This window comes from Ambystoma mexicanum, chromosome 8 (genome assembly GCF_040938575.1).
Source record: "Ambystoma mexicanum isolate Mex_15411 chromosome 8, UKY_AmexF1_1, whole genome shotgun sequence".
Taxonomy (NCBI): Eukaryota; Metazoa; Chordata; class Amphibia; order Caudata; family Ambystomatidae; genus Ambystoma; species Ambystoma mexicanum.
The window spans coordinates 988,671,780-988,695,397 of NC_090929.1; positions in this window are offsets into that span (position 1 = coordinate 988,671,780).

Genomic DNA, 23,618 nt, shown 5'->3' on the forward strand with positions numbered 1-23,618 from the left:
AAACGACAACACTGCTTGAATGTAATGGAATTGCGTCCTGTTCCATAAAAGAATACTCAGTAGGATGTGTGTGCTCTTTACCCCTGCACTTGGCAGAGTTTTCTTTCAACTGTGTTATGGGTACGAACCAGAAGCCACTTGCAATGTTTGTTACTGATCAAGGCTTCAATGGACAGAGAAGACAATCCCAACAAAATTACGTTGAGGTAGGATTGACCCTCAAACTCAAATCCACTTCAGAACAGGATTCTCTCCATTGAGAGCAAATTCCACCATGAGAAGCGGCTTGGAAGATATGCAACCAGTCACATGTGTGCCATTTCTAAAACGGCATACAAACGGTCCTTTAAAGGTAACAGATATTTTTCACCGGAGGTTGTCACAGATGCAGGTTCAAAATACATTGGCCTTCAGTTGGGTTACATTGTTTGACAATCCAAAATATATCTCATTTAGAACAATCTACCAAAAGGAAAGAAGTACAAACCACTTCAGTTTCAGTGGCTGCAAGGGCGTAAAGGGGGCCCTGGGCTCACAGTGACTCTTCTGATTGCTGCAATGTTGAGACTCAACCAATCTGTATGGGACCCTTCATTTGGCACGAAAGATGTTTAGAAGGCCAGAGTCCACACCATCAAATGTTGGTCAGTGATCATAAAAGGACCCTTACCCCTCTGCTGCGTGAAGGGTTCTGTCGCATGACCAAGCTGGGGCAGTGTGTTCATCCTCTACACTTCGACATGGGGTCCAAGCAAGCTCTGGCATATTTGGTCTCGAAAGGTCTCATTGCAATCAATGGAATGATAGAGTTATAATATGGCAGTGGGGGGGCGACCATGGCTGTAACAGCCCGCCAGCCCGAGCCAAGGTAGGCACTAGTAAAGCAAGGGCTTCCGCGAGGGCTGTGGGCCTTCACCAGCCATAGCCACCCTCCACTGCAGGGGTGAAAGCCATTCGACCCCCGTGGTTTAACCAGGGTGCAAATGTTTTTTCTTTCTCCCTTGGGAGATTCAGGCTGCTTGCATAGCCAATCTCCTGAGGGAAAAGAAAAGCTGCCTAAGTCCCTTTTCCATTTCTGTGAGGGCCCGGAATATGGGAGGAGGGCTGGCAGTGGAGCACAAAGTTCAGCAGGTAAGTAAAGAGGAAGGAGGGGTTGGGGTTATTTTGGAGGGTGTGGAGGCCTCATGGAGAGTCTAGTCTCCCTGTTGCCTCACCAGATGAAATACCAAACAAAAAATGGCACCAACCGGTGAAGAGTCTCAGGTGGCTGGAACAACGGGCGGATAATGTGTATTCTCGGCCGCTGTTCCAGCCACCTGATTGGCTAAACTGTTTTGCTTCCCCATGTGCGAATGTATCAATAGATTAGGAGGGTTATGTGTGATGTAGCCACATTTTGAAGGCTGCATACAAAAAAGAGCAATTATTTGGGCTGATTTAGTGTGCCTTTCTAAAGCAGAAATATCACAGCTCTAGGGAGGGATTCACCCCCCCCCCCCAACCCACCCTGAACCCCACCCAGTCCAAGGCTTGCCTTCCCCACCACCTCCATTTTTCATCAAAGTTTTTCCCGCAACCCCCACCACAGACACACACACAACCACACTCACATGTACCTGCTCCCCAGCCCATCCCCCTCTTTTCTCCGGATTAGGGTTGTTTGACCGAATGTATTTGCCTGTGGTCGATTTAACCTAATTTATTAATTTTTGGTCATTTTTAACGCAAATATATGCGAGGGGAGACCCACTGCAGCCCCCCACCCCTCTATATTATTTATTAATCCAAACCCACCCCCCGCAAATATTTGCGGTAAAACACCCATTTCTTGCAGGCTTCGTATTCGGCTGTCTCTTTGCATTTTAGCCATGCAGCAGCATAAACGTTTTCACTTGTGTGGTGCAACATATAAAATGTCTTTAATGTAGCACATGTCCTAGAGTCCTTCAGCTGCCAGCCCATTGGATGAGAGGCAGCCCGCCACTCCAGTAGACCATCTAGTCTTCCTTGTACCCCTGAGGTATCCGCTTTGCATGCGGCTGCAAGAGCAAGCACTGCTGTAGCACGATGGTAGTCAGACTATTGTTGGAAGCACTCTGCCCCACGTTCACACAGCCCACACTGATCATTGGAATCAAGAGGGAACGGCATCCGGTGATCTGCGGGAGAAAACCCAGTTACATGTATTGGCTTCATTCGTTTGTCTTTACACTGAGGACATTCAAGTTAATACTCAGGGGCAACGTGTCACATCTCCTGTTCAGGACTGCTATTAACACAGAATGATATATCAAACTCACTAAAATTGCCTTCCTGAAGCCAGATTACAGAGACTGTAGGAGATGTTTGTGCAGCAACAATCAATGCAGGGAAGTAGTTCCCTCCCCAATCAAGAGCTCCACACCAAGAACTCAATTTATTAGATCTTTCACTAGCCCTGGCCTGACTCATTTCACACCACTATCAGCCCTCACACCTGTGCAATAGACAAGCCGAGAATCAGGCCGGTGTGAATAAGGAATATATATTTATGAATAAATAGGACAATTAATATTTGCACAAATCACAAGACACGCGACCTCACTCTGCGGTCACATATGCTTTTCTTTTCTGACAATTCGCTTTTCACACAAATAGAAAATACCAGCTGGTTTATGATAACATAGATCACAGATTCTTTAACCCCATGTACAGTTTTATTTACTTCTTTGGTTTATTTCCACCCTAGTTACATAGAAACGCAGGTCTCTAGAATACTTCTGCTATGTGGGTGACTCACAAAATATTATTAATGTACAGAATTGTGCTGTACCCTGGACATGACGGAACAATTTAAGTTCACTGCATACTTTTCATGGGATTTACTTTATAACATGTAGCAACTTGAAACCTGACCAGATCATACGCTTGGCAATGCACATTACGGTGACAGATGTCCTGGATTTCCCGGAACAGTCCGGGAAATCGCCCTCTGTTCTAGGGTCTCGAGAGTTTTTAAATTTAATAAACCCTGTTCCGGGATTGGATGGGTGGGTGGCTACGTCAGGGTTGTTGCAGGGAACCGTTTCAGAAATCCTGAAATCGGGCCCGGTGCACCTCTACCTGCACATTAATGCTTTTCAGGCTGCCATTTCATCCCCCTTCCCCTCCCTGGCTGCTCTCTTCCAATGAGAGTAGTTTGCCTGTGAACACCCCCCAGCAACAGGCCAGTGACATAGAAGTAGGACTGCAGTTTTATTGGAGCCCTGTATGTGTTTACTGTAGTCCTACCTCTATGTCAATGACCTGTCCCAGATTTTGTTGTTATCTGGTCACCCTATATACATTAGATGAAGTTGAACTTAAATAATTTAAATAACATGCAACACTTTTCTATTGGCAAAAGCAATTTCACACATGCAGCTGTGATGGATTTTAAGGAATGGCACATCCCAGCCAGAGACTTCTTCCCCTGACACTGAAAATAAAACACCTTTTTATTTTTTTATTATTTGAACCCTGGGTTCTTTTTTGAAGAGGCACCCAAACCGTCTCACACCCACCTTAGCAAACACCCCGTGTTGCAGTAGACTATGAACCAGGCCGGTGTGTAACAAAGAAATATTTATTTATTTTTAGAATTCAAATGAAAAATCGGAGTGAAACAAATTTTAGGGCAGCAATCACCAGTGTGGTGACAATATAATAAAAAATGTTATAACACAATTAATTCAACTTTCTGACTTCATTGATATAAAGCAAAATTACTTTTTTTCACACTCATAGATGGCGCTTATGTTATGCACTCCCCCTGCAATACTCCCCCAAACATCTGCTAACTGAATTCTGTGTAGATGGAAAGCAGTGGCAAGGAGTCAGTTAGAAGAAGGAAAAACGGTTTTCAAATTCAACCCACCACGTCAGAATGGGAGGACAAAAACGAAAAATGAAAACTGATCAAATTGAGCAAAATAGCATGCTCGGATTGAACTTGTTAATTAGAGATCAGTTTACATTTGCGGTTGCATAGATAGGACAGAAATTCATGTGGCTGTACTAAAAAGACAAGGAAGCTTACAGGCTACTGAGCAGCGTACCAAAGCAACATGAACACAGGTGAGAAAATTGATTTTGGGAGGAAAACAATGCAGCAAAAATTACACGTGGCAAAATTGCAATTTCTTATTTCACACAGGCTTTAAATTGGGAAACAGCTTAGAAAATGGGCTAAGCAGGCAAAACCGGAAATCAGTTTTGGGATGGGAAACAAAGACACAGAACAGATAGGATAATGAGTGAAAGGATGACTCTTTTTGGAATGACAGTATGGGTTTTCCTAAAGGAAATGAAAATTGGATTTTAAAGAACAGCAACTAAGGGGGGTAAATTCGGTTTTGGGGTTCTACAATGACAGGTTCTACTGAGACTATATTTTAATGGATAGCTTACTAAAGAAAGACACTTCAACCAAGGGGGTTAATTTGGAATTATTACCAGCTCGCGCCGCGTACCTCCTTATAGGGGAATTGATTAATTTATCTCAAAAATGGTACTAAGGACTTACACAGATAATTCTTCTAGGTAAAATGTGAACAGAGGATACTGGCAATTTGCAAAATGATTAGGGTTTAATGGGATTTTAATGGCGTTTGAACAGGATGCAAGGTAAAATATTAGCGAAATATGCAGTTTTTAGGTACTGGGTGATGGGATACTTAGGTTTGGTAATTTGGACAGCCAACAGGGTCTTTAGGTGGCGGGGCCACGGATCTGGTCACGGGCAGCAGGGTCAAGAGATCTGGTTACTAGGTCCGCTGGGCTCTCCTTGTTGGGAACAGCTGGGCAAAGTCTGGTCATTGAGGACAGCGGGATGAGTCATCTGGGCAACAAGGTCTGGTTACTGGATTCTCTTAAAGGGACCAGCGGCCTTTCCTCCTTTCTCCCTGAATTATTGGGATGAAGGTGGGTCTGGAAAGGTGGTTCAGGGGGAGGTGGTTCTAGATAGGTGGTTCTGACTGGATCTGGGTCAGCTACCTCTGGACCTGGTTCTGGAATCTTGCAGGGTGCATTTTGAATGTTGAATCTCCCTGTGCCTCCTTGTCTATCTCTTTAAATAGCCAGAGTGGCATCATAGAATTTTCCCAACATGGGCAGAAGTATCCTGGACTTACCCCCTGAATGGGATAGGCCAGGCTATTGGGGTTGCCTCCTCAATCCGGCAGATTGGACCAAGGAAGTGGCATCAGCTTAAGTGTGTGTATGTTTTATGACTTGCTTTGTCTCACCACAGTTACCTTTTACCAAAATAAGTTATGAAACAAAAACGTCATATTTACAATAGTCACCATCATAAAAATTAGATAGGCAGATCCCATATTTCACAAAGAATATGCTGGTTTGAACGCCAATTCTGTGCGACATTGCCTCGCCCTTGGACACAATTTCGCAGTTTTTACTAGAAAGATGTTATCAAAAATTCTACAAATGGCTACCCATAGGCATAATAGTATTTGGCATAATTTCCCAAAGTTTCATATCTCTGCCATTTATGCTTCCCCCAGAAATACATTTTGTCTGTCATTCCAGTTCACCCTGGGCTAAAATAAAAAGTCGCACCTAGTCACTTTCTGTGTGTTTAAAATTCATATAAAATACTGGCATAATACCGAATTGTTGGTTTCTTATTTAGGGTGCTGAAACAAATGTCATAATGTACAGAAGTTCCTTCAAGTCACTGGGTGAATTTTTCACAGATGTGGGTGGTCCTTCAAATCCCCACAGCCAACCTGCCCCTTCTGTGCCAGTCTGAACAACAGGGTTTCCATGGCGCCCTTTGATATCAAGCAGTTGGGGCTAAGGAGGGGTGTCAAAGGAAATCACTCCCCTTGGGACAATGCTCGTTCCCCTTGTGTCCATTGTCCCTTGCTGTATAAATGCCGGCCAGTCTGACGAGGTTGCGAACTTCCACACTTTGGGCCATTCATATGCTCATGGAGGCTGGTCCATTCGTGGAGGGAATTATTTTCCCATCGGGGCAGATAACCTTTGAAGTGCATGCGTAGGCCAAACCTGCTCTGCTGGTTTCAAATGTTTTTTTTTTCTTTCTTTCAACAGAAACCAAGTCTTTTTGGGAATAAATATAATATACAGAACCAAACCCCATCCCCGCATATATAATACTGTTTCTGTGTTAGTAATGGTATTATTTCACATTTAGTTTTCAACATGTAATTTTCTTGCTTTGCAAAAAGCAGGATTTACATGTGTTCTTTTTCTCTCTTGTTACCGTCACAAAATGCGGTTTCTTTTGCATTAACTTTCTGAAAGGCTCTTCAAAGATCTGGTCAGTTTCTGGACACAAAGATATGTTTGAAAATGGTTTCATGGTAACTGACGCAAAATATTTCAAAGGAAAGCTACAGCGTGGCTTTCTCTCTTGCCTTGTATGTGTTGATTTATCTCAAAAGTAAATCCTAGTCGTACAGATTTGAACAATTTCTCTGCTCTTCATGGACTTTATTCGATGAAAACAATACTGTTCTATAAGGGTTGTCTTGTTTAATCGCATTCAATTGCAATACACAGGCAGGGCTGTGTTGAATTGAACAAATTGTGTGCTGTTTAAAAAATAAAAAGACACACCAGCGCGATGCCGTCTGGAATGTAGGTCATTTTCTTCTGCAGCCTTGAGTTTTTAAATGACAGAAGAGAAATGCAGAGCCATTCTGCATTTAAGTTATTTTCTCCAGATTCACGTGAAGGAAAACAAATGCAGCTATTCTCGGGGTGCCTGTGTTCACTCTCGCCCCATATGTGCTCAGCAGACCAAAGCACAGCCATTTTTGGGTGACTGCTGAAATGCAGTTTTTGTTGTAGGGGGGTTCTGCCTTAAGCCTTAAATGTACCCCACACAGCACTCTTTATTGTTATTCTCCCAGCACACTTGGCAATGATAGCAGTGTTGGAGCAAAACAGACTTTCAAAAAAAAAACAATGTTTATATGTAGGGAACCCTTCTACCTTCACCACGATGCAATGAATAATCTCTCTTCTGCTCGGAATCACTTTCTCACTCTCTGTAGAGGGTATACTTTAATCAGGGACTTCACTCTACATAATTTGCAACACACCTTTCTGCCCCAGCACAAACCCAGATATTCAGTTTACATTTAACACCAATAGTACACCACTTTTGGAGTTGGCTACTTTAAGGATAGGGATAACCACTTACTTTAAATGACTATACCTTTAATCAGTGCTAGGAGAGAGATCGAAGGTTTTGAACTCCGCCAAGTTCACCCCGCATTATTTGACTATATGGGAGCTAAGTTATTATTTAGTAAAGATGCTAAGGATCTATTTGGTCTGCCTAACCAATCAATGCGGGAAGATATTAAATCAAACAGATCCCCACAAGACCTGGTATGGTTGGGCAAGTTTACTTACATTGAATATCTCTGGGTTTGGTGCGCAGGAAAAGACATCAAGGCTTACGGATATTCAAGGGAAACATAGGGACTTGGTTAGATGGCCACTCCAGGTTCAGTCATGGAGACATTCAAAAGCCATCCCTTTATTGGCCTCCCTAGGTTCCCCCCAGATGTTAGTCTTCCTTCTGTTCTTATGACCTCCCAGGAAATGTTGGCCTCCAGCGATGTTTCCCAGGAGGCCTCAATTTCAGACTGCTCTCCCTTTGTCCCATTGTGCATCGCCTTACAAAGCTTTAACCACTCGACCATAATATCCAAATTAGGAGTGAACAACTCATTGGCTATTCATTCCAAATGGATATCTATTTTCCTCCCCTTAAACAAGGCCTCTTCTCTGAGGATTGTTACTTTAGTTACTAAGCCTCAATCCTTGAGAGTTATGACTCCACCTCCCTTGAATTATCTTTCTGAACAATTTTACAGTTGCACAACAATATGGCAATGTTTACAATTTCTAAATAAGCTTCATAAAATATATATGCCTGAATGTGTCTGACCATGCCAGACTTAATGTAATGTGTTGGCACAATGTTGCAGGCTCGAATGGCAGATTTCCATAATTTATTCAACAAATATAAGAGTTATCAGCATGATATTGTCTATACAAATGTCTAATTCAATAAGCTATGATCTCCCTGAATCTCTGCTTCTAACTCTGGATCCCAAAGACACATTTTTATGAGAATTTCATCATTGGATGAGGTTTCCATGATCTTTTCAAATATATTTAATGGATTTCTATGAGAGTTATGGTTCCCGAGATATTGGCCAAGGTATGATCCTCCATACAATCCTATGTAAAAATAATGAGATGAATATTTTAACTTCAATTGCATATTACATTTCTTTTCTTCATACTTAGAGAGCAGACTGGGCCATCTGCTTCTTTGTTTATTCAGATGGCCCTAAAGTCATTTACATTCTTTTCCTAGGTCTAATGCCCAGTAGGGTCCTTATATTGTTTGAGCAGAGGGTATAACCCCACCCCCTTCCTCATGTGGCAGTCTCTGTAACCTGTAAGTTGTCCGTCAGACCCTGGACTTCAGCAGGAATTGAATTATAATTCTCTTTATTTTTAAGAGTTCACCCCTATTAGCTGGGCCTCATGTTTTCACAGTGGTCATCTGTTCACCTCATAAAAGGTTAGTCTGGCACAAACTCTGCCCCTTTCTTGGCTCTATGAGCTTCAAAGAGATTTTTAGATAATGAGAAATGCAGAGTTTGACACTTGCATCAGATGGGGATGGTGATCAGTTCTGGGCCTTCGAATCTCATGAGAAAAATATCCTTAGGGCCTGCTTTAATATTTTGCATCAGGCCAACTTCCCATTATAATATACATTTGAATGGTTCAGGCCAGGGAGATTCCTCTGTAAACTTTTTCTTTCAACCCAAACTGCTAAATGTGTTAATTTCTATGGCAGCATTCTCTTTGGGAAAAATGCATTTCAGTGTCTCAATAGCCTGCAATGCAAGCTAGGCCTAATTTCTTTACAGCCTTGTCATTCACGCGCATGGCACACTTAATGTTATTCTTCCTTTTTCTGACAACACTGTTAGTGTATTTGGCAGTGTTGAAATTTCCATGCTGGCCTTTCGTGATGCCAGTCAAAAGTGTACTTTCAAATTACAGGAAAGTATTTCTGCATTTTTAGGCCCCAGTCAGCAGGCACAGTTTCCTTTTGTCTTGGGGCTGAAACAACCCCACAGACCCCTTGCTCTTTTATCATGCTTATACTCCTGGGAAAGAGCGGGGAAGAGTTGGGTTTGGATTTTTCTTCACTTTAACCATCAGTTTTTCTTCATTCTTTTAGATCGAGAATAACCTGTCAAGGATGGTCTTGCTTTCCTTCTTCCAGGTTCCCAGGGTATGGAAGGGGCATCCTTCCTTCCTGGCTCTCATCTTGCCCCTTCCTTTCCTGGTTTCCTGGGCCCTTCCTGGACTCCTCTTCTCCCGGAAACCCAGGCTGGAAGGAACAGGAGTTTATAGTTCTAAAGAGATGAGTAAAAAGAGGTATTAACCATTTATGTTTAAACCTTATTTCCCAAGATAACATTGCATGTACATTGAGACTCATTAATTGTATTTCAAATGTTCAATTAAACACTCTTTCTTTTCTATCAATCATTTTAGATGAATATTTAATTTATTTACTAAGCAGTTATATATTTTAGTTTCTATTTGGTGTTTTAAACTTACCTTTCATTCCTCAGATGATTCCTCGGCTCTAACTTCAATGGGCTCCTCAATCACTCTTACAGTGAGTCTGGGATGACAGCTTTTTAACTGATTGTTGTGGACCCAGTTCTCTTCCAACTGTTCTCCTTTCTGGATGTAAATGTTATAGACAACAAGTGATATTTTGTCCACAATTTCAAAACTGTTGCACCAAGATGGAGTACATTTCTGTTCCTTGGTCTGGTTTCTCTGTAAATTGTACAGATAAACCTTTTCACATACCTCGTACTCCTTTTTAGTGGTCTTCAAGTGCAGTATGATTTCATCCCTTCAGCCGACTTCTCTAAATTGCGTTGCGCATAAGCAGAAGCATGCTGGAGGTGCTCCCTTATGTTCTCAATGTGCTCATGAGTAGTGGACGCGTTAATCAGAGTCTGCTCCTGATTTCTATGGAGCAGGTGCTGAGGTAACACCAATTTCGTCCCAGTATAAGTTCACATGGAGACATTTTAGTTGCAGAGATAGTGTAGACCTAATAGCCATCAGGATAAACGGTAATCAAATGCCCTAGCTGGGTCCAGAGTCAGCCACAAACTTCTTCCATATGCTTACTGTTGTCTTATTACATCTCGTAACCCCTCTGCTTGATACCTGGCAGTAGGCGATGTGGAGATTTTTTTTTACCCTGAGAATCTCCCACAGCTTGGTCATCACCTCTGTCATGCCTGCTGGACATACCTCTGGACCAGGAACGACTTCTCCATACAAAATGAGTTACGCCCATAGGACCATTAGACCATTTTACTCAAAATGGAGGTTGTTCGATGCATTGCCCGGAAAACGACGTCTGCATTGTTCACGTCGTTAAAATTCACGTGACCTAGGTCCGTCACGTGTATAATGGCAGTGCGTACATAAGCAGCGTGGAAACTCCGATCGCTGCTTCTTATTAAGTCAATTTTGGTGTTTTTGTAGCTGAACTCCAGACCTGCGTTCTCGCATACCCTTCAGCAACTTCTTTGGCCTATTTTGAGCGTGTTTTCCTTCACACGCTAATTCCGGAGCTGCGTGTATCCTGTTCGCATGCCAAGTCTCCACGCGGACGCTGTCTGCAAGTGCGGCTGTCCTGAGCTGCGTGAATCCTGTTCGCGTGCCAAATCTCCACGCGGACGCTGTCTGCAAGCGCGGCTGTCCTGAGCTGCGTGAATCCTGTTCGCGTACCAAATCTCCACGCGGACGCTGTCTGCAAGCGCGGCTGTCCTGAGCTGCGTGAATCCTGTTTGCGGGCCAAATCTCCACGCGGACGCTGTCTGCAAGCGCGGCTGTCCTGAGCTGCGTGTATTCTATCGCGTGCTATCCTTCACGTGGTTTTCTGAACTATTTTTGAACCTTTGGTACCTGTGACAGTTAACAGGTGAAATTCTATTTTCTGTTCATGGTGGGAAAGGAAGTATTTCATGAACTATTGGAAAGTTATTGTGCACAGTACTTTGGACGCTATCCTGTGGTGCACCAACCCGGTATCTAGCGAGAGCCTCGTGCCGTTCGGGATAAGTCTCCCTTACTAATATTCCCTTCCTTTGTCATTTGTTCAACACTTGATTTCTTCAAGGAACTTTCGTGGATTACTTCAGTTTTTGCCATAAGGTCAGTGTCTGAATTAATGTTAAAACTGTGTTATCTTAGTAATTCGATTGGGACAGTTTCCTATGATGCTTTATCTATCCTAGGCATACTTCCTACACAATTCCCACACCCTTTCCAGTGATCCATCTGTCTGCCTGTTTCATCCAGTCAGAGAGTTGTATCATTTGGAAGGTCTAATTTGACCTGCCTACAATCAAGTCGTGTGAAAATAGCATCCGGAAGAGCCCTACCAAATTGTATCCTTTATTGGTTACTGTATCCTTTTCAGTTGATACATTGGTGATTTATGACAGAATCAGAAGCCATGGAGGGTACAGATCCTTTAGCTGTTTTTACTCAGTTAATCACTGACTTGAGAAATGAAATGATTACGGCACAGGACGTGCTACGGCATCGAATGGATGTTATGCAAGATGCCATGATTGCCACTCCTCAGGGAGCAAGGGTTCCAGTAGCCACTGGATCTGGGACTACGACACCATCATTATCACAGGAAACTCTTAAAGTGGTTATGCCCACACAGTTTCCCTTGGCTCCCCCGGAAAGGTTCACAGGTGATCCTAAAACCTACAGAACTTTTGTTAATCAGTGCCGACTTCATTTTCTTTGCCGGCCTAATTCATTTCCTGATGTAACTACTAAAGCAGCATTCGTTCTTTCCCATTTGGGGGGTACAGCTGCTGCTTGGGCAAATCCTTTATTGGAATCAAATAGCCCTTTGTTGTACAATTGCGATGATCTTCTGGCTGCTATGAACAAAGTCTTTGATATGCGCTACGCTAGTCAAGCCACAGATCTGGAGTTGCTGAATTTACAACAAGGCACTCAACCTCTGTTGGCTTACATTGCACGATTTAACCAATTAACAGCCGAAACTCAATGGCCGGAAGACAAGAAGACAGCTGTTTTCTACAAGGGTCTTTCAGAAGAACTCAAAGATGCCTTGTCCACGGTCCCAGTGGTTCCTACAGGTTTTTCAGAATTTCTTGATTTAATCTTACAAATTGATGCCCGAAGAAATGCCCGCAAAGGAGAGAGAAAACCTTTCCTTCATGCACCAGTTCGCTCTGATACACCGTCACCTTCTTCGAATGATCCTGAACCAATGCAAATTGGTGCGGTGAGAGGCCGGTTGTCTAGAGCCGAGAGAGAGAACCGAAGGAAAAATAACTTATGTATGTATTGCGGTTCAACTGAGCAATTATTGGCGGCATGTCCTAAAAGACCAAATAAGCCTTCGGGAAACACCAAAACTCGACAGTAGCAGGAGTCCCTGTGTCGAGTGTTACATCGGACTCCATTACATTTCCAGCGCATGCACCGATAGCTGTTGAGATGGCTTTACGTTTCAATGATCAAGACTTGGTTTCCAAGGCTATGGTTGACTCTGAAGCCACTAATAATTACATCGATATCACATATGCCAAGACATGTTCTATACCCCTTATAGACAAGAACAAACCTGAAACTGTTAATACTGTGGATGGATCGGTCTTGATTTCCGGTATGGTAACTCAGGAGACTGTACCTATTCAGATGACTTTATCAAATGGTCATTCGGAGGAAATAGTCTTCGATGTCATTGCGGCTCCTCAATACAAAATATTACTTGGACTTAGTTGGTTGACTCTTCATAATCACGCCATAGACTGGGTTACGGAATTGATCCAATATCCTTCCGTTTTTTGCGACGAACATTGTTTTACCAGCCAGGTGGTGTCAAATAAATCACATATGTTGGCCTCTATTGAGGGAATTTCCACTATTAGTGTGGTACATCAGAGTGGTACAAATATACCAAGTGAATATGCAGATTTTGCTGATGTGTTTGACAAAGGTCAGGCAGAACAGCTGCCTCCACATAGGCAGTATGATTGTCCAATTGAATTAATTCCTGGAGCTAAAATTCCTACTGGTCGAGTTTATTCTTTAACTCTCAAAGAAGATGTTGTCTTGAAAGAATACATCGATAAAGCTCTTGATATGGGATTTATACGGCCATCTCAATCGCCGGCTGCTTCTCCTTTATTCTTTGTTCCAAAGAAGGAAGGAGATCTAAGGCCTTGCATTGATTACATGGCTATTAACGACATCACCATAAAGAATCAGTACCCTTTACCACTGATTAATGTTCTGTTAGATCAATTAGGAACATCCAAGTATTTCTCTAAACTAGATTTGCGCGGTGCTTACAATCTGGTTCGCATTCGCGAAGGAGACGAATGAAGACCGCTTTTAAGACGCGGTACGGCCTTTATGAATATTTAGTGGTGCCTTTTGGTCTTTATAACGCTCCCGCCACATTTCAGTTCTTCATGAACGATATCTTCAAAGATATGATGGACCAATTTGTGGTGATTTACTTGGATGACATTTTGATATATTCAGCATCTTTTCCAGAACATGTTAAACACGTCTTAGCTGTCTTACAAAGACTGAGAGAGAACAAACTTTTTGTTAAAGCCGAGAAATGTGTCTTTCATACATAAGAAGTGGAATTTCTGGGTTACGACATTACCAATCAAGGTGTTCGAATGAGTCGATCCAAAGTGAAGGCCATATTGAATTGGCCTGTTCCACACAATGTCAAGTCATTACAGTCATTTCTAGGTTTTGCGAATTTTTATCGCAGGTTTATTCGTTCTTTCTCCAAAACAGTGGCCCCATTGACGGCTTTAACTAGTTCTAAAATTCCATTCTGTTGGAACCAGAATGCCCAAGCTTCTTTTGAGAGGTTAAAAGAAGCATTTACCACTGCACCTGTACTTCAACATCCTGATCCGGATGGTCAGTTTATCGTTGAAGCAGACGCCTCCAGTGTCGCTACAGGAGCTGTACTCTCGCAGGTTTGTGCAGAAACTAAGGAGGAGCATCCAGTTGCTTTCTTCTCACGCAAACTTACCCCATATGAACAAAACTATACTGTCACTGAGCGTGAATTACTTGCAATCAAGGATGCTTTCCAAGAATGGCAACATCATCTTCTTGGGGCCAAACATCAGGTGGTGGTGTATTCGGATCATAGAAATCTTCAGTCATTCAAAACTATGAAATGTCTTACAGCTAGACAGGCCAGATGGCATGTTTTTTTTGCTCAATACGATTTTCAAATTACTTATCGCCCTGCCAGACAACATGTCAAGTCGGATGCTTTGTCTCACATCGGTGAAGAGGTGAAAGAAGAATCATCGGTGCAAAATAAGTTGTTGGCAGATCACGTGATATGTAGTTGTTCTGCACAACCTTCCCTAAAAAACGAGTTACAGGAGTGGGTGAAACTAAATCCACAATTGATTCAGGAATTGAATATTGATATATACAATGGTTTGCCTTTTAAACAAGGAGTACTCTATCTACCAACTGGTACCACTCAGAACAAGGCCCTCAGATGGGGTCATGATTCTTTGATTTCTGCCCATCCTGGACAGAAGAAGACTCTAGAGTTACTGAAAAGATGGTGTTGGTGGCCGTCTATAACACAAGATGTTATAAATTATGTTTCAACATGTTCGGTATGCAGTCAATGCAAGAACACTCCTGGCAAACCAGTGGGTTTACTCCAGTCTCTACCTGCTCCCAAAAAACCATGGGACATGATATCAATGGATTTTGTGGTTGAACTTCCAAGAAATAAAGGCTACGATACCATATGGGTGGTGGTGGACTACTTTACAAAATTGGCACTTTTTATCCCCTGTATTGGTGTACCAACAACTGCTGGTCTGGCTGATCTATTCATCCGGCATATATTCCGGTTTTTTGGTCTACCTTCAGTGATAATCACTGACAGGGGCTCACAATTTGCGTCACGTTTTTGGAGAGCACTAAATTCAGCATTACTAATTGATGACAGATTGTCTAGTGCTTATCACCCTCAAACGGATGGACAGACAGAGAGTCAATAGCACCATGGAACAATATCTGCAATGTTTGTGCCTGCAGTTTCAGTCAGATTGGCTCAATGTTCTGCCGGCAGCGGAGTTCGCCTATACCAATTCCTATCATAGTGCCATAGGTACTTCACCTTTCTATGCTTTGTATGGGCAACACCCACGATCCATTCCTTTGGATTCCAGTTTGTCTTTGGATACTCCTGCAGCAGGACGTAATTTTAGAGATCTTAAGAGTCTACAGAAGAAAGTTAAGCAGCAATTGGAGCAAGCTAAAAAACGAGACAAGACCTATGCCGATGCTCATAGAATCCCTGCACCTGTCTACAAAGCAGGTATGAAGGTATGGCTGTCCACAAAAAACTTGAGGATACCCGGTAAAAAGAAATTGTTGCCTAAATACATCGGGCCATATGAAGTGCTCCACGTTATAAATCCGGCTGCTGTCCGTCTGGCTTTTGCCACAACGGTGGCGAGTGCATCCTGTATTCCACGTGTCACTCATCAAACCGTGCTCGGATGCTACTAGATTGCCTATACGGCCTGTTGCTATTTCTGTGAACGGGTCAGACGAATATGAAGTACAAGACATTCTGGACATGAGGTTACGGTCTGGGAAACCATATTATCTGGTGGAATGGAAAGGCTATGGTCCCGAGGATAGATCCTGGGAACCTCTGTCTAACATTCATGCTCCAGCTTTATTAAGGCGATTCCACTCGAAAAGGGGAGAGGCTGCTCCTTTGGGGGGTGGAACTGTCATGCCTGCTGGACATACCTCTGGACCAGGAACGACTTCTCCATACAAAATGAGTTACGCCCATAGGACCATTAGACCATTTTACTCAAAATGGAGGTTGTTCGATGCATTGCCCGGAAAACGACGTCTGCATTGTTCACGTCGTTAAAATTCACGTGACTTAGGTCCGTCACGTGTATAACGGCAGTGCGTACATAAGCAGCGTGGAAACTCCGATCGCAGCTTCTGATTAAGTCAATTTTGGCGTTTTTGTAGCTGAACTCCGGACCTGCGTTCTCGCATACCCTTCAGCAACTTCTTTGGCCTATTTTGAGCGTGTTCTCCTTCACACGCTAATTCCGGAGCTGCGTGTATCCTGTTTGCGTGCCAAGTCTCCACGCGGACGCTGTCTGCAAGCGCGGCTGTCCTGAGCTGCGTGAATCCTGTTCGCGTGCCAAATCTCCACGCGGACGCTGTCTGCAAGCGCGGCTGTCCTGAGCTGCGTGAATCCTGTTTGCATGCCAAATCTCCACGCGGACGCTGTCTGCAAGCAAGGCTGTCCTGAGCTGCGTGTATTCTATCGCGTGCTATCCTGCACATGGTTTTCTGAACTATTTTTGAACCTTTGGGACCTGTGACAGTTAACAGGTGAAATTCTATTTTCTGTTCATCGTGGGAATGGAAGTATTTCATGAACTATTGGAAAGTTATTGTGCACAGTACTTTGGATGCTATCCTGTGGTGCACCAACCCGGTATCTAGCGAGAGCCTCGTGCCGTTCGGGATAAGTCTCCCTTACTTATATTCCCTTCCTTTGTCGTTTGTTCAACACTTGATTTCTTCAAGGAACTTTTGTGGATTACTTCAGTTTTTGCCATAAGGTCATTGTATGAATTAATGTTAAAACTGTGTTATCTTAGTAATTCGATTGGGACAGTTTCTTATGATACTTTATCTATCCTAGGCATACTTCCTACACAATTCCCACGCCCTTTCCAGTGATCCATCTCTCTGCCTGTTTCATCCAGTCAGAGAGTTGTATCATTTGGGTGGTCTAATTTGACCTGCCTACAATCAAGTCGTGTGAAAATAGGATCCAGAAGAGCCCTACCAAATTGTATCCTTTATTGGTTACTGTATCCTTTTCAGTTGATACATTGGTGATTTATGACAACCTCACTGGTAAAATGACTTCCACTGTCTGACTCAAACCTTTTCAGGAGGCCAAAATGAGAGAAGATGTGGTTGATCATTAGCGCAGCAGCTGTCTCCCCCTTAAAATTCAGGGCAGGAAGACATTCTACTCACTTTGTAAACAAACATGTTGCAGATAACATGTACTTGTGTCCTCTAAGGGAGCAAATCACTGGCCCAATGAAATTGACTTGCAAATCTAACCAAAGGAGTGCCATTCTCCTTTTTTTGTAGGGGAGTTGTGTGTGTGGGGACATTTGTCTGAAATTGTGCACACACGAGACACCCCTTTAGATATATGTTGAGGTCATGGCCCATGTGTGGCCAGTATGCAACCTCTTGCAAGATTTACAATGTTGTGTGAAAGCCCCTATGACCGGCATTGGCCACGTCATTGGTGTGATTCAACGTCAGGCTCCGGAATAATATAGGTGCCACCCACTGGTCATATTCAGATAGGCATCTCTGTACCAACAAACCGTCTTGGATTCGTAACATTTGGGAACATTTCATCAACACCCAGAGAGTCTCTTTACCGGTATAACTCACAGGTTCTTCAATGTGTTGATGGAATATTCCAATATTAGGGTCCTCTTTTTGTGCTCTGATCAAATCTGCATCTAGGGCATCTTGACTCCACTGAGCAATTGATAGTTCACATTTGGCACAAGTTTGAGATTGGTCACAGCTGTGACTTGGATTTCACCCAGCAGGGATTCAGTATGTATGAAATCCCCCTGCAGAGCTCCAGTTTTAGCCAACTGATCAGCCAGGTCATTCCCAGTCTTATCCGGACTCTCTATTTTGGAATGACCCCTAATCTTCTTCCAATTGATGGTCATCAGATTGGCGGTCACCAGATCATCAATAAATTTGATCAGTTTTCCATGTTTTATTGTTGGCACACAGCATGTCTCTATTCTTCTAGTTGATCTGGTGATCCCCAAACCTATTCCTGACATAGTCAGTTTCAGTGATTATCACGAGTTCTTACAGTTGGTGGTGTTCTGCAGTGAGGATGGCTTGATGTACAGCCATCAACTCTGCCACCTGACTACTTTTGGGTCCTATTTTGGAACCAGCAGTGGGTTGCGAGGTATCATTAACCCAGGCATTCCCAATGACAGCCACTAGCTCTTTTTCCCCGTTATTGCCAACATGGTAGGAGCACTCGTCCACATAAACTGTGGGTATCCCTGGGAAAGTGTCTTCTTCATATACCTTATGTGTGGATGCTAAGTATGCCTCCATATTGTTTTTGATTATTAGACTTTCATCCTTGAGACAATTTCCTTGAGCACAATCATGCAAGTCTGCCAATCCTTGCGCTAAAGGACTCTTCTTGTTTTGGCCATATTTGGCCTACATAGGAAAGCCTTGCATGGACATAATCCAGGAAATAATTCTGGAATTACTTACATTCCCAGCCCGGATTCTGTCACTTTGTAAGTACTACAAGGGTTGGTGAGGAGTCGCCACGATGATGGATAAATGGTTGGTAATATTTCAATGCCCACACTTTTGCCAGAAGTGTCTTTTCACAGTCGTTAAATGTTTTCTCCAATGAGGGCAATGTTTTGCTCATCTAAGGGATAACTTTGTTGACCTTTTGGTGCATTTTATACAATACCCATGTCTGGCAGGTATCTGAAAACCCTGTCACCAGGAAGAACTCTGTATTCTTAATGGGGTAAAACAAACAAGAAGCTTGAAAAAGGCTTACTTTCAGTTGTTTAACTGCCTCAGATTGCTCTGGACCCTGGTCCCACTTGACTCCGGCCTTTAATAAATGGACCAAGGGTCGAGCGACCTCTGCGTATTCTTCAATGAACTGTCAACTATAATTAGGGAGTCCAAGAAGGCTTCTCAATTCTCGCAGAGTAGTAGGGTCTTTTAATTTCAATAAGGCTTCCACTTTCTCTCCCTGGGGGTAGAGACCATCACGGGTGATTTCGTGCCCTAAAAAGTTCACTTCGGTCTTACACCACTGTGCCTTCTGAAAGGCCAGTTTTGCTCCGGCTTACTACAGTTGGGCCAGAACATAGCGAATTTCTGCAATATGTTCTTCCACGGTTGACCCCTTTATCAAAACCAGAGGCATTGCGAAGGGGAAGCTGGGGGGGCTATAGCCCCAGGTCTTTTGGGTGTAGCACCAGATAGAAGCTGAGGGGGTACAACCAGGGGCTACAACCAAAAGTCTAGCTAGCCCTGAGTCCCAACAGTCCTGACATTAGCGTAGCCCCATATCTTTTCCCAGACCTAGCAATACATCATCCACATAGGCCAGGTGTCCCCTTTCACCCAAGTCGGGCATTGCTTTATGCAGGAAGATATTGAACTCATTTTCAGAGTTTATCCAAATGGTGTTCGGATCCGCATGTATGGCTGCCCTCCAAAGGTAAAGGCAAGCTTGTATTGGTCTTCCCTATTAATGCGTACCGTCCAGTAGCCATTGGTCAAATCAATGGCTGTGTATACTTTTGACCCTTGGATCTGTGCCAGCCTTTAATCGGTATAGGGAAGTGGCCATCTAGACATGTGGACCATTTGTTTAACTCCCTCAGGTCTGCACATAGACTCTATTGCCCATTTGATTTTAGTACTCCCAGTAACAGGTTGTTAAAGGTACTGTGGATCGGACTATTTATCCCATGGGTTTCCAAGTTCTTGATAATCTCTGTGAGTGACTCCAGGGACACAAGAGTTAACCAGTATTGTTTAATGAATACTAGCGCTATCTCTGGGTCTGTGGGTATGGTGGTTGAATGAATAGATTTACGTCCATTTGAATCTACTGAGAAGATCTCCTGAAAGCTCCGGAACACCTGTTTCAGCTTCTGTTTTTGCTCCTCAGTCTCGCAGACAGAAGCAAGATTGATCCGTTACTTGAACATCTACCTGAAACCTGGGAAGACCTCAGGCTTGGAAATATCAGCGGTATCCTCTAGTTGTGTGGAGAGATCTCTTTTGATGGTGTTTACCTGGACATGAGGTTCCTTGATTTTGAGGTAGTTGTGGTTGACTCTAAATGCTACCTCATCCTTCCTGATATCACAGGTTACCTCTTGGACCCCATAAGGGCATGAAGAGTACACCAATAAATTCTCCCCAAGACGGGTAAAAATCCTTTCTGTAGGAATACCATCACAGGTGTGAAACAGTGGTTTGGGATTGGTCTGATGATTTAATTCCCTAGATCAATGGAATAGTGTTGGGCATCAACTGCCATTCCAATAGAGATGTCCTCTCCCAAAGTTCTAGATCCGCTAAAGGTGTTTGATCTAAATATAAACCTTGTTGTTGGAGGTAAGAGTTCAAATTTATGTAAGCGTACTTATGTTTGAGGTTCTGGCCTCACTTAATTTTGAGGAGAGTGGTGAATTGTCGCACATGTCCTGGGTTGTGACCTCTTCTCCCACTTGAACTTTAACTGCATAAGGCAGCAATTGAACTCACCAAAATGGTGTTTTGCCATTTTCAAAGCACATGGGGTTACCCCTACAGTTGTGACCATACTTTGTTGTTCATCAGATCTAAATTAATTGCGAAGTGATTGAGAATGTCACTAGCCAAATCAAAGTCAGAAGGGACATCTCTAATGACCCAACAATTGTGTTCTATAGTTTTATCGCCAATGGAAATTTTTAGCATGCACCTGCCAGGCAGGAAATGCTTAGAATTTGGTGTTTTCAAACCAACTTCCCATTTTCTATCAATTTAAATGTGGGAATGGTCTGCTCTTTTTGGAGTTTCCAGATTAATCCTTCATAGATGAGACTTTTTCCATTATTAAGGCCTACTCTGGCGAGTGCTGACTACTCCTGCTCCTTTATCTAAATGGGGAAAGACAAGTGTTTGTCCTTTTTCTGAATATCGGTCAGACTTTGGTCTGATTTTTCATCTCCCTCTTTAAAGGGATTTGGGGTTTTTTCAAGATTTTGATTGATTTACATTTTCAGAGGGTGCCACATGCACCTGGAAGGAAGGATGATTTTCAATAATTGCGAAGAATTCCCATCACCAGTTTGTCTCCTACCAAGAAGATGGTGATTTCTGGGACTTGATTGTTCTGAAAGTGAAATTCCAATTGATCGATACGCTGCTCGGTTAGATAGCAGGTGCCATTCAGACTCACATAATGTATACTCCTCTTGAGTTTGATGGGCCAGTTAGTATGGCTCCAAAGGTGGTCGATCAGAGGGATTAACCTCCTAAGTATATTGTTCACCAGTAAACAATGAGTGCCCCCTGGAGTCACGACTGTCACTGGGTGTTTTAAACAATATTGCCCAATTTTTTTTCTAGATCTGCAGTCCCTGCGATGGGAATTTTGTTCCCATCAAAGTTTTGGAGTTGTCCACAAAGAGGTATGAGAGAAATCTGGTGAATCTCCCGCTTCCTAAATTCAGGTGGTCGAAAGTCTTTTTGGACAGGAGAGTAGCTTTTGACCCAGTATCCAGTAGCCGATATTTCACACTGACCCTGTACCTTGACCTGGCATAAAATCTGCCCTCTTTTTCCTCAAGTGTACAAAGAAAGTGTGAGTTATTTGCCAGCACAGCTGTCATTTTCTTAATATTTAGCTCTGTCATGGTTTGATCTTGGGTGATTTTCTGTGTCAGAGATCGAGAACTTGTAGAAAGGAATATACATTTTGTAATGTGTGTCGTTGTGTGACCCTCTTCCTCCCAAGTTTCTTCATTGTCTCCCTTTGTCTGAAGACAGTTCTCAGAACCTGTTTGTGGGGAGGCTACCTCTTCAATCTCTGTATGATCTGGCTCGAATAAATGCGGTCTACGAATCACTCGACCTGGTTCTGACTGCATACCTACCCTGTCGGACTCACGGTCTCTTGGGACCCATTTTTCTTTGGGTGGGATCCCTCTATTCCTGAAAGAGCAGATTTCCTTATCTGAATCCTCCAGGGATTCTTCTCTTTGAAAGGGGATGATATTGGTTTACTTCTCCCAAAGTGGCTTTTTCTTTGACTTCTTCTACTTACCCTCGGTTCTTTGGGTTCTAACCAGGGCTGTACTGGCCTGGCGGGAAACCAGGAGTTTTCCAGGTAGGCCTCTGCATCCTGGGCCTCTTTTTGTGCATTAGTAGAGGGCAGTGGAAATTATTGAATACTTGAGTGTTCTTTGTAGATTTAAAGAACCCGTAGTGTTTTCGTTCATGCCTGGACTCTCGTGTCCAGGGCTGCGCTGCCTGCTTGTCAGTGTCAGCAAAGCCATTGCACAGTAACCACAGAGCAAGACAGACACTTTGTATCATCTTCTTGCGTGGCTCATGACTCAAGGCTTCAGTTTGCCTCTAGCTCTTGAAATAGGTTGCATTCAATGAGATCCAAAGGTGCAGGGAGCAGGATCAAGTAAAAACTATTCTTTTAATAGGTATAGTGCCCATACCTTTATTAAAGCGGGCAGTGGTGCAATATTAGTAATCTCCATTGGCCCAAGCCGCACCTTTAAATAATATGAATGTGTGTTGTAGACACGCAACACTCCTATTTATTGCAAAGGGCTCCACCATCGCAACGGGCAGGGTTTTTGTTTATTCAATTCCCTTCCACACCAGGCAAAGCAATGCAGTGTTCAGAGTTTTACTTTGAAAGACATGAACGAAAGAAAACATTTAGACACCAAGAGTTGATAGACCTATATCTGTACAAGAAAAAAGTCTGGGAATAAATTACATTTCACAGCTTGCAATAAACAAAGAGGCGAGCCGAAGGAACAGCTTCAAATTAAATATAGTGTCTGGGAGAGTACAGGTCCAGAACAATGTACTAACACTGCTTAAGAAAGGCTGATATAATGCGCTTCTTGCCAACAAGAATCAACCCCCACCATCAGCTATATATGGCTACATTGTACACCTCCCTTAACTTACGTGGCCTCATACCACCTGTATGTCCCTTTTGTTAACTTTTACTGGTCAGCAAAGCCTGCATGAAGGCTGCAAATACCCAATGAGTTCACTACCTAACATCTGTGGCAGGACTGGCTGCAGGTAAATCAGGGATCATGTGTGTCCATTTCAACATGCTATTTTGGTGGCCCCTGGCAAACACAGTCTGATGTTCCATATTGGGTGCTTAAATTACAATGGAGGCAAAGTAATGTAGTGAGAATGAATGTTAATGGCTGCAGATTATCATGGGACAGGCAACCAGCGAGAGATGAAACACCAAAATGTGTCCTGAAAACATAGTTAACACTCTTTATCAGAAAGGGGCCACTATATACAAAACCAGAGTAAAAAAGCAACATTCTGATTTGAACACTGCTGGATACTGCAAGAGGACTGATAGAGGTGACAGCCTGAAGGCACCAGTAAAGGCAACCTGTACCTTGTCAACTATAAAGTGCAAATTTAATATCTTGAATTAAAAGTATGTTGTTGTGCCCAATACTGACAACCTGGGGGCATCTGTTCAGGGGTGGCTATGAGGCTCAAGGCCCATTTCAACTGAAATATTGAAACGCGCTGACTTTGTC